This window comes from Rattus norvegicus, chromosome 7, assembly GCF_036323735.1.
Source record: "Rattus norvegicus strain BN/NHsdMcwi chromosome 7, GRCr8, whole genome shotgun sequence".
NCBI lineage: Eukaryota > Metazoa > Chordata > Mammalia > Rodentia > Muridae > Rattus > Rattus norvegicus.
In genome coordinates, this window is record NC_086025.1 from 113,710,743 (window position 1) to 113,722,956 (window position 12,214).

The following is a 12,214-nucleotide window of genomic DNA, read 5'->3' on the forward strand; positions in this document are numbered from 1 at the left end:
GTATTCAAGGAAGGCAAAAAAGAGGGCTGGGGAATGCGGCTCAGTTCAGCCAATGTTTGACTATGTGCACAAAGCTCTGGGTTCATCCCCCCAGTACTGCATAACCTCCCATCCCCCATATGGTAACTGTGCCTGTCATCCCAGCTGTCTGCTGGTTGAGGTGGGAAGACCCTAAATTCAAGGTCTTCCTCAGCTACAAAGCAAGTTTGAGGCCAGCCTGAGCTTCGTGAAACTATAAGAGAGGCACCCAGCAAATATGGGGTGCCTACTGTCTGCTGGAGCCTAGGAGAGACAAAAGGGAATGGTGCCAACTGTCAAGTGCAGTTTTCAGGGGATAGTTCTGGTGGTTTTCGGATGGCTGTCAGTCTGTCAGTCCTTCCCCTTCTGGTGGCAGGTCCTGGGTGCTGGGTAGCTTTTCCAGTTACGTCCAGACTGGATGTTTTAGTCCTTATCCAGTGAGCTTCCAGGGCATCAGCTATCACTTCTGGCTGAGGGTCAGGTGCTTCCCACCTGCAGGACCTGAGGTCCTTTACAGCTGTCCCCATTTGCCTTCTGCCCCTTCTGTCTTGCATCCGGAGGAGGTAGGAGACAGATCGCTCTCCCTGTACCTGCACACACTCACCCTTGCTCACTCTGGCATAGAATCCAGTTTTTGCTGCTCATTAGTGATGTGACCCCTGGCAATTCACTTAATTTTGATGGGCTCTGGCTCTCTCGATCATATGTGGAGGTGCCCAGGCCTGTGACCTTGGGCTGTGGTGGGTTAAGTGGACTAATGAAGCAAGTGGGCACCGGCCAGAGGAGAGGGGTACTGCTTGTTCCTTAGGGGGGTGAGCCAGCTGCACCTCACCCTCTCTGGGCCCTGGCTCCAAATCTTTGAATCTTCTGGCTGGTCCATTTAGGGGTGGGGTGCACTGGCTGGCTCACCTAGAGCTGATCTTGGTCATACCGGCTTAGAGGGGACTTGGGGAAAGCCCCACTAGACTGACCCTTGCATACCTCCATGATCTTTTTGAGACTTTGTGGGATGGGACAATACTGTAGTTACATAAATAGTTACAAGTCTCTCATCTGGAGCTTAAAAGTCCTGGGCCCCTTTGGGGTTCTTTTTGGGCACACCCCTCCCTATGACATTGCCTTCTCCATCTTAAAGTCTCTTCCCTCCCTGTACCCTATGCTGGATTTTAGGCCCCAGGGGCCCCTGTGGGCTCCATGAGATGTCAGTTCAACCTGCCCATCCCATAAGGGAAGCCAGTGCTTCCCTCCCTCCCTCCCTCCTTCCCTCCCTCCCTCCCTCCCTCCCTCCCTCAGCATCTTGCTCCAAATCTCCTTTTTGTTTCCTGTAGTCAGCATTTCCAGGCTTTTCCCTCTGCAGTGCCCTCCACCCTGGCTCAGGTCCAGAGCCCAGTAGGGGCTTTGGGAAGACTGAAGATCAGTTTCCATTGTGAATTTCTTCCTGTGTGTTCCTCCTGCGATGAGCAGCTCCCAGGGACTTGCTAGTGGGCCCCAGAGCTCCTGTCTGGATCTTGCTTTTCTGTGTCAGGCTGTATCTCTACTTGAAGGATAACTGGGGGCACGGGGACTGAGCAGAACTGGCGAGGCCAGTCTGTCCTCACATCCGTACCCCTTGGGCCAGCTGCCTCCCTTCTTTGGCTGTCAAAGTCACTCTTGGTTTGGAGTCTTGGAAACCTTGGTTGTGGGAGTTTTGTTTTTTTTTTTTTTTGTTGTTGTTGTTGTTTTTTTTGTTCCGCCCCCCCCCCGGGGGGGCTGGGGACCGAACCCAGGACCTTGCGCTTCCTAGGCAAGCGCTCTACCACTGAGCCAAATCCCCAACCCCAGTTGTGGGAGTTTTTGAGTTTTAAAAAGCTCTGTTACATCTTTATTTGTCTATTTATTGTATGTCACAATAAATTTATTGTGTGCCACAGTATGTGAGTGGAGGTCAGAGGAACTTGTGGGTGTTGGTCCTGCCTTCTGCTCTATGGGGCCTGGGAATCGAACCTAGGTTGTCAGAATTGGCAGCAAGTGCCTTCACCTGCTGGGACATCTTGCTGCTTTTTTGAGGACTTTAAATTCAGAATTCTAGTTAAGAACACAGATGCGGGGTTGGGGATTTAGCTCAGTGGTAGAGCGCTTGCCTAGGAAGCGCAAGGCCCTGGGTTCGGTCCCCAGCTCCGGAAAAAAAAAAAGAAAGAAAGAAAGAAAGAAAGAGAACACAGATGCTCCAAATTTGCGTCCCAAACATGACCTCAAAAAGGACACCTCGCCTTTCTGTGCCATCTGACCTGTAAGACAGAGCAAGGGTTGTATAAGACTTCTGAAAGGCTTAAAAGGGTGAGTCCTTCCAGGGGCTCCCATCAGAGCCAGACAAATCAGAGTGATAGTGAGGATATTGAAATATGTGTCTCCATGCCTTTAAGTCCAGAAAGATCCTAACTTTAGATTCTAGGGTCAGAACTCTGCCCTGGCTTCTTCCAGCCCCAGTTATAGATGGTCCTGCCTCTCTGGTTCCTATAGTTGTGAAGTTGTGAGAAAGTTCTCAAACAGGGTGACGTGTGTGTGTCTGTGTGTGTGTGTGTGTGTGTGTGTGTGTGTGTGTGTGCTCAGTCCAGTGGCACTTTCTCAGAGTACTGAGAAAGTTGGGCTTTGTCCCTGGGAGCCAGCTTGTGCAGAAGCAATGAGGAGCCTGCTGGCTGTCAGGTGGGTGTGTTGGGGACTCCAGGTCTCCATCTACCTCACCCACCTCCTGGCAGGACTTGGCAGACTCAGTTCCCAGGGCATGGTAGAGCCTAATGAGTGTGTGCGGCTGATGCAGCCTTCTGCAAATACCAGGCACAATATAAATAGCTGTAATGAATAAATGAAGCTCCCGCCCGCAGCCAGCGAGGCCTCTGAGAGGGACCGCCCCAGCCTTGATTCTTGCAGAGACGCAGAGACGGGAGTTGCACACCCAGCTTGCAGCCGTTGATGGCTCCTCTCTCTCCTTCCTTCCTGGCCTTTATTTGAATACTCTATTACTCTCCTGCTCAGTTACTGTCCTGAGGGGGTGGAATAGGATGGGCTGGGTGGATTGAAGATCAAAGATGCCCAGGGAAACAAAGGAGTTGCCTGGAAGAAAGTGAGGTGTTACCCTAGGGAATGCATTTTAGGGCTGGGTATCCAGCCCTTCAAGGGACTGTCCTGAGGGCCTAGATCTCTGAGCTTATCCCCTGGTAGGTTCTCAGGAAGTCCTGCAGAGCCTCAGGAGTAGCCAGTGTGGTGATGAGAGAATGGCTGGGATGTTCTTCCCACCCTGGAGTCTGTCTTTCTCCATGCCCTGTTCTTTTTAGCTGTGCATCCTGCTGGCCAGGGTTGGGCATACCTGCCCTACTCCTGCCTCAGTATCTGCCCTTTCCCTTGCCCCACCCATCTCTGATTCAGTCCTGCATAGTTTCTGTGGCCCAGTTCATGTGTCTCACCTCTGATGAGCCGTCCTTGGATTCCACTGTGATCTGAAGCCCGCCTGTCCAACCTGGGGCCTCAGTTCACACTACAGGAGGCCTCCTAGTTTTGTGTGCACTTACCAGACAGTCCCTGGGAGTCTTTATAAAAAGTTGTCTCACCTCCACAGTCTGGACACTTCTGCCACAACAACCAGTCTCTGGGGCAGCTGCTGTACTTTTCCTGGAGACCCCTCTCCATGGAAGTTGGAAGGGTTGGGCAGGGTGTCCCATCTTGCAAGGGGTGATGATGGCGAGGAGCTGGCTAGTTTTTGTCAACTTTTTTTTTTAAAGGTTTTATTATTTATATGCGAGTTCGTTGTCACCCTCTTCAGACACACCAGAAGAGGGCATCAGAACTCTTTACAGATGGTTGTGAGCCACCATGTGGTTGCTGGGAATTGAACTCAGAACCTCTGGAAGAGCAGCCAGTGCTCTTAACCGATGAGCCATCTCTCTAGCCCCCAGGTTTTTTTTTTTTTTTTTTTTGTCAACTTGGCACAAACTAGAGTTACCTAGAAAGAGGGGAGCTCAGTTGGGGGAATTGCTTCCTTAGATTGGCCTGCGGACACAGCTGTGGGCTATTTTCTTGATTAATGGTAACCCACTTGTGGTGCCACCCCTGGATAGGTGGCCCTGGGTTGTATAAGAAAGCAAGCCAAGCAGGAACAAGCCAGTCAGCAGCACTCCTCGGGTGGCCTCTGCTTCAGTTCTTACCGCCATGATGGGTGTTTTAAAGCTGAATAAACCCTTTACTCCCCGTGTTGCTGTTGGTCAGCACTTCAGTCCATCATCCTAGCATTAGGAAGCTAAGACAGACAGTGGGTGCCGTTGACAGCAAAATGAGGTGCCCTGTCACAGGATCACAGGGGAGACAAGCATCTGACTGGCATCTGGCAGGATTTTGATGCTTTTCATCTGCCTATACCCACACGAACCAATGAAAAGGGCTCATACTCCTGCACACTCCTTCCTGGAGTCCATAACCCATGAGAGGTGGTAAGAGGGTTGGGACTGGGAAGTTGGTACTGCAGAAAGCAAGGGAGGTGGGTGCCCAAGTTGCCCAGGGGTGAGGCTGAAAACTGACTTGCAGTCGGGCCAAGATGGGCATCTGCCCACCTCGAGAGAGAGAGGGGGGGGGCGCGTAGGTCACTCAGAAGCCTTCTAAAAGGAGGTAGGGTTTTTCTTTTTTCTTTTTTGAGATTGGGTTCTCATTATATAGGCCTGGAACTGGCTTTATGGACCAAGGATGATCTCGAATTCAGAGATCCGCCTGCCTCTTCTGGGATTACAGACATGCAACACCCCCTGTTGGTGGTCTTTGAGTCCATCTTGAAGGGCAGGAAGAAGTGCGACCAGAATGGGAAGCTTGGTGGGAACCTGGGTTTCTGAACGACCTTCGGAGACCCGGTCCACCATTATACTGGTGACCCCCTCACTGGGCGGCAGAGCAAGCCGCCCAACAGGAAGCCCAGTGAGAATCCGAAGTGAAACAAGACCAACAAGCATTCTGTACCTGGGCTGCTCATTCAAAAGGTCTCCCGTTTTTAACGCATGACGACGAAGCCCAGTGCCAAAAGGGTCAGGACCCTCCCCAGTGGTGCGACCATAAATTGTCAGGAGGTGGCTGCACTCCCGGGGGCTCCCGCCCCTCCGGAGGGGACTCAGTCGCGCCACCGTCACTCAGTCTGTCGCCCGCACGCCTCCCCCTCCAGCGCCCTGAGCCTGCAGCTTTCCCCGAAGACATTTGGTGTCAGTATAAGGACGGCTTTTCCTCGCACGCGGCGCGGCTCGGTCTCGCCGCCGCCGCACGTCCCCGCACCGCCTGGCGCTCCGGCTCCTCCGCAGCCCCCGTCGCGCGCAGCTCCTTTGCGCCTCGAGTCCGGGCCGGGGGCGCCAGTGGCGCCGAAGCCGGGGACCCGGGCGGCCCGACCCCGCGCCCCGCCGCACCTGCCGCCCCGCACCTGCCCCGCCGCGGCCCCGCGCCCCCGCCCCCGGCCCGGAGCGCCGCGCGCCCGCTGCCCGCCGCCCGCCGCCCGCCGCGCGCTCCAACTCCGCGCGGTCCGCCGCTCGTCCGCGCCACCCGCCTCGAGCCGCGGCGACCCGCCCGCCATGGCCCGCGCCCCCGGGCCCGCCGCCCTGCATGCGCCGTCCCCCTCGCCCCGGGGGCGCAGCTGATCCCGGAATCCGAGGCGTGGGGCCGGCGGGGCGCGGGGTCCCTCTCCACGCCGGCTTCGGGGACACGCGTCAACCCCGCGTCTCTGCCCGGGACGACCCCGCTGCCCGGCCACGTCCATGCCAAGGTAGGCGAGGTAGTGGCGGCGGATGGGGAAGGAGAGGATCAGTCCCTCGCTCGGCTGCTTGGCGCGTCGGGCTTTCTTTACAGAGGCATTTCTGTTTATTTATTTATTTATTATTTCTGGGGACTGATCCCCCTCACCCGCCCGCGCGTGCCCATCAGGTGGGCGCCACATCTCTTGCTTGGGGGTGGGGTGGGGGCCCTGCGTTGGGACGAAGGACGGGGAACTTTGACCGGGGCCCCTCTCCAAGGCCACGAAAGTTCTCTTGGTGCCAATACCGAAGCCCAAAGCCGGCTCAACCAGCGCTGCAGAAATTTATTCAACAAGTCAGGTTGCTGGCGGGGGCACGGGCCGTTTGTCTGTCCGTCCTGCTGTCCCTCTGCTGCGGCTCTGCGACCAGCTGGATCAGAGCTGGTGCCAGTGTCCGGCAAGGCTGAGCTGGGAGTGTTAGCTAGAGAGGGAGAACCACGGGATTGAGTGAGAGAACCCCAGGCAGGGTTTAACTTTCCTCCAGGCCGGGTGTTGGAGGGCCCTTCCTTGGCCAGTAACCCTATGCGCCCACCCAGGTCGCACTGCTTGAAGCCAGGTCGGGTTGGAGCGGGCAGTCCAAGGGGCCAAGAGGAGTCTTTAGCTGCCAGGGAGATGGTTATATAATGAGTGTTTGTGGTGATTGGGATTTAATTGTCTGTTGGATGGTGTGCGTGGAGTGAAGGGTCAAGAGGGCTTGGCAGGGGGGTGGGTAGGTCTCTTTTCTGGGAGGTCATAATGCCTGGGGGAGGGGGCTCAGAATAGGTCCATCAGAGACAGCCGTCAGTCCCTGTTCTGTGTCTTTTCTCCCTCAGATCTTAGGCTTCTGATGAGATTGGGGTCCAAGGAGAGACCCTTGAATGTACTCTGGCCTTTGGAGTCTGGGTTTTGAGCTGTGTGTGTGTGTGTGTGTGTGTGTGTGTGTGTGTGTGTGTGTGTAGGTGTGAGTGCGTTTGTGTGTGTGTGAGTGTGTGTGTGTGTCAGAAAAAGGGAGAGAGGCAGAGAGAGAGAGAGAGAGAGAGCGAGAGAGAGAGAGAGAGAGAGAGAGAGAGAGAGAGAGAGAGAGAGCGCTCAAGCCTCTCTGTGTCTGCGTGGTATGACAGGGTCTGCTTCGCATGTGACTGGTGTCCTAGACTGGAGGGCTCAGGCTGGCCTGAGCAGTCTATTAGTCCTTTCCTCATTGTGTGGGAGATTTATCTCTGCAGATTCGATCATTGTCTGGAGACTCAAATGTCATACACAAGGGTGTGGGTCTGGGGGCCATGGGGAAAAGGTTTGCTGAAGGGGTTCAGGCCTGTCTTGTCTTTTGGTCCTCACGCACAAAGCTGGAGTCACTTCATGAATCAACACCCGGACTCAGCTTCAAGGACTCATTCAAAACTCTTATCCACCCCTCAGGACAAACTTTCTGTTTGGGTTCCAAGTCCAATCCCAGGCAAGGGGTATCAGTGGGCGAGGTTTCAGGACGGGAGAGGGAGACATGAGCTAGAACCAAGATTGAGGCAGCAGTTCAGAGGTAGATCAAAAGACATGAAGAGAATATTCTGGGGACACTGCACTGGCCTGGCACCAAACTGGAGAACCTTTCATACCCTCGAAGGCCTGAGTGAATCACTATGGCTGCTCAGAGTAGTGCCTGGGAGCAGGAGGCTCCTCCGGCAGCTAGAACAGCTTGGGGGAGGGGCTGAAAGCCTGTCTGCAGCCCCTCTTATCCTCGACTGACTCCACTCTTCTTTCCTCCACTCTTCTTACCTGAGTTCTTGTCTAACCTCCTTGCCTGGCTCCTTCACTTCACTCTTGAAATCAGTAGCTTCTGCAAGACTGGGCCAGAGAGGGTATCTTCTAAGCCCGCCAGAGGGCGCCGGGAAGTCTCCATCCCTGCAGGTTGACTCCCCTTGACCTTGGGCAAGTGGGTGGGGTTTTGCTGTAGGAACCTCCCGCTCACTCCTTCACCCTAGTAGGCCCTCCACCATAGGGGACTTGCCTGTCACTCACCCATCCTGGGGAGCAGCTACTGTACTAAGCACCCTGAAGCCTCTAAGCCCTTCTGAACTCAGAGACCTGTCTAGAACACACAGTCTGGTCACATCTCCCTCTTTGTCCTCACTGTTTATCCCATACCCCAAGTGCAGCTCCCAGGACAGACTCTGGGCCATGAAAGGCTGCAGAGGCTGGCTCCCACCCCCAACAGATTAGAGCTCTCTTTCCGAGGCGAGGCTATGAGAAAGACTAGCATGGTTTCTGTCTCTCATCCTTGTCTTGTTCTCCGACTCTGGCACTGCTTTTAGGGTGCTTCAAAACGGCCTCCGAAGAGTGGATGCTGGGTTGGGGGTGAAGGTCTAGAGGAGAGAAGATCAAAACCCATTTTCCACCCTTAGTTTTGGCTCCTCCATCCCTTCTCCCCCCTCCTCCCTCTCTCCTTTCTGGAGAATATTTTCTACCCACATGTTCCCAGAGTGTCCCTTGTGTAGTACCCTCTGTTCACCCTGGTGTTCTCTGGAGTGTTGGGTCTGGGCTGGGGCTGTTGACTACACAGATGTGTGGGTGGGTACATGCTCCTCTGTGAACATCTGGGAATCCCTGGTCTGCAAGCCTCTGGGTCCTGAAATCTGAGAGATGCCGGGCAACTCTTCCTCATTCTAAGCTGTGGGCTGGAGAAGAGAAGAAAATAAACCTGGATTTCTGATTTAGTAAAGCACCTACTGAGTGCCAGGCCTCATTCTGGTCTCTAGAACCCAGTGGTGAGAGAAGGGAACAGGCTAAATGGGACTTCCATGCCTTGAGGGAGGGTCTGGTTTCCCTGCTGAGGTCATTATGGAGACATAGCTGCAAATCTCCATATCCTCCTGTTCTCTGGGAGTGAGAATCAGGCTCTGGATGACTCATGGGGGTGCTGGACACATGGTCATTGGATATCCCTAAGCATGTGCTGGCAGCTTGGGGTTCTTGAACAGAAGAGAGGGAGAAGTGCGTACTTGAGAGCAGAGGGGCCTTGGAGCCAGTGTCTCTTCAGGGTTGGGATGAGAAGAGACCTTTATGTCCAGGGTTCTCCCTGGGCCAGCTGTCCCCTTCTGCTGGCCTTGGCTAATGGTGCATCCTGAGATGGACATCGGGCTCTTGTCCTACCTCCCTGCTGTGCACCCTGACCTACTGAGCAGCAAGGGCTGGGGTAAGGCCTTAGCTTCTCTCCCTCCGAGCTTTTATCCCAGCCTGGAAAGGAATAAGCAGGTCCTTGATTGGGGGCGGGGAGGGCCAGGCCACTCAGCGTGTGGAGCTCAGCTTGTTGTAATTGGGATAACGCTTCCACCTTAAAGGATTTTTTTTGCGAGACTTAGAAGTATCTCTGAGGTACCTAGCATGGGGCCTTGGAGGGGGAAGCTGTTTTCCTTTCATTAAAGTACTTTCCAAATCTCTCTCCATTTGTTATCTGCTTTGAGAGGGAGAGCGGCAGCATCCTCCGCGTTTTTCACAGGTGGAAATGAAAAGGGTGGTGGGAAGGGTGCTGGGCTCCGCCTGGGCTCCTGGGCTGGTGTTCTTTTTCGAGGGATCCACCTCACTCCCATCAGCGACCACCTGCCCCCCAGTTGTTAGTTGAAGTGAGACCCTTAAGCCCTAATTACTGCAAGAGTGAGTGAAGCTACCAGCAAAGGCATCTGCTGGGAGATGTTCAAATGCCCTGTGGAGATTCAGGCCTAACTTCACTTGTGCATACTCAGCTCAGGGTCAAGGATCACTGCAAACAAATATGATGATGTCTGGAGTCAGGTCTAGGGACAGGGGGACCTGGCCAACAGGCTAACTCTTAATCTGAAGTTGGGCCTCCCATATCCTCCACTAAGTGTTTTCTGACCTTGAGAGAAACCCCTTCCTCCTTCCATGCCTCAGTTTCCTCACCGTAGAGAGAACAAATACACTTACTTCTCTGGATTGTGATTGGGGTGCCTGGCATGCCATAAGTGCCCACAAACAGTGTTGGCTGGGACACTTGTTAGATGTCACACCGGGACGGGTGGTCGAGCTAATTCTCTTGAGTGTGCCGCAAAGCTGGGAAGACTAGCTGTCGATTTTAGTGATGGAGGAGTTAGGATGACTGGCTCAGCTAGCCAGACCAGAGCAACTTTGGTGTGAGTTCATGCAATTGGAGGCCAAAGGTAAGCCTTACCCATCTGAGCAACTACACAGCAACTCAGAAGACCTGAGGGGACCACATGAAGCATAGGTGCTTAGGTCTGGATTGTGTCTGGGCTCTGGAGCTCCAGTCTGCATTGAGAGAGGCCTCGCCTGCAGCAGCAGAAAGGTGACCTGCTACCTCACTGTGATTCTAGCCCTGTCCCTGCAGAGGATGTTGGGTAGGCTCATGGAAGACCAAGAGGGAGTTCTGGGAGATGGACGATTTGGAAATTGTCATTTGAGGAATGGTTGAGGGAGCTGGTGATGAGAGGCCTGGGGCAGATGAGGCCCGGGGGTGGGCGGGCTGTCATCATGCGTCAGCAGGGCTGTCATGCAGAAGAAGGGAGCAGACAGGATTCTAGGGGCTCTGAGATGATGCTTGCAAGATTCTGGGAGGCAGTCTTCCCAAAGCCTCAGTAGACTTCTCAGTGGCCCCCAAATCGAGCTTTGCCCTAGTTTGTATGCACGAGGGCTGTGTAGTTGTGCGAAGTCCTAAACATGTATGCATGTGCCTGTGATTTCTTTCTTTCTTCTGCTTCCTCACCCCCTTTTTTTGAGACAGGGTTTCTCCACGTACCCCTGGCTATACTAGAGCTTTCTCTGTAGCCCAGCTTGGCCTCGAACTAAGAGCTCTGCTTGCCTCTGCTTCCCAAGTGCTGGAATTAAAGACACGTGCCACCACATCTAGGGTGCGTGTGATTTCTGTGTGTGTGTATGTCAGCATGTGTCTGTGAGTGTGTGGTATATCAGTCTGCGTGATTGTATGGTCTGTATGTCTATGACTCTATGTATATGTTGTGTGTGTCTGTGGTATACACAATTAATGTGTTTGTATCTTAAGTACATGCGTGATTATGAGATTTATCTGCATTTTAGGGGATGTTTGCATGCATCTCCGTGCTACATGTTATCCATGTCTGTGGTTGTGTGTGAAGATATGTGTGTATGTTGTATATATACTATTGTGTATTTGTATATTGTATAGTTCTGTGTGTAACTGTATGTTATACGTGTGAGTGTCTGTGCCAATGGTCATTGTGTGTCCATAGGGGAGTATGTCTTAAGTGTAATAATGAGCGTGTGTGCCTGTGCTCTCTCTCTCTCTCTCTCTGTGTGTGTGTGTGTGTGTGTGTGTGTGTGTGTGTGTAGGTGGCTTGGGACATTCTAAGTTCTGTTGGTTTCCAGAGTGTCCCTCTGTGAAGACCATGAAAACCTATGAAATTACGCACTATTTCTAGGGCCCCAGACTCCCGGGACTGTAGAAATCTGTGGCTGCTGCCTCTGTGGACCATGCTGCCTTGGGTCTCACTGTGCATGAGCGCTGTGCCTGGTGGGGTTACCCCAGCTCACCCCAGTAGCAGCTCTACCTCAGAGCGATCTTCTCATTTCACAGGCAGGTAGCAAGCACCCCTGGGCTGTCCTGTGCCAAGGTGGGCTGGGGTCAGACCTGGCACTTGGACACAGTGAAGGGTGCCATTACCATACTGTGGGCCTCTCTGGTTCTAATGAAAGCAAGACCCCATGATTCTGAGATTCCCGAACTCGCATCTTATTCCCTGAATGTTTTTTTTTTATTGCGTGTTGGAGCAGTGACATCGTCTGCTTTGTGGCTGTTGACTGAAGAACAAATAGATTACTTGATCCTATAAAAATGTCCCTTCCCCCAATACGGCTGGTCTGGTCCGGCCCCAGGTATCTACTAGGGCTGGAGAACTCTTGGTGCTAGCTGGGATACTCTGAAAGGCAGGCTTCCTTCTGCTTTGGGAGCCTGAGGGTCTTGTCTGGACCAGCAGCTCTATCTACTGCCACTTGCATCTGCCTGGAGGGGAAACCTGTTTTCAGGGCACCCGCTGAGCTGTTGCTGCAATAATCTGGTGTTTGGACGAGGGTAGACTTGAGCTGGGACTCATCTCTTCCGCCGCTGCCCTGTGTCAGCTGGGTGACATTGGGCACGGCTGCACTCCCTTGGGTCCTAATCTCTTCCTCCAAGAAGGAACATATTCATGAACTGTGGGACCGGCACAGGGCTCTTTGATCATTGCCTGATGGTGAGGATGGTGACAGTGGTTTGGAGGTGGTATTGATGATGGTGATGGTGGTGATAATGGTGCTGCTGCTGATGTGGTAATGGTGATGTGAGAATGGTGGTGGCGGTGGTGATGATGACGATGATGGTGGTGGTGGTGATAAAGGTGGTGAAATTGGTGGTGATAGTGGAGGTGGTGATGGTGTGGGTGG

At 53.7% G+C, this 12,214-nt stretch overlaps 1 protein-coding gene across 5 annotated transcripts in view; it reads left to right on the forward strand.

Annotated features, from left to right (window-relative positions):
* Positions 1-5,523: 5,523 nt before the first annotated feature.
* Positions 5,524-12,214, forward strand: part of Cacna1i (calcium voltage-gated channel subunit alpha1 I) — a 111,405-nt gene continuing 104,714 nt past the window's right edge. For 4 of the 5 annotated variants that reach the window (XM_063264170.1, XM_063264168.1, XM_063264167.1 and 1 more), the window contains exon 1: positions 5,562-5,782. The gene's annotated coding sequence lies outside the window, so the exon portion shown is untranslated. Of the gene's footprint in view, positions 5,783-12,214 lie in introns of all 5 variants that reach the window. The other variant, NM_020084.4, reaches the window with a different exon arrangement.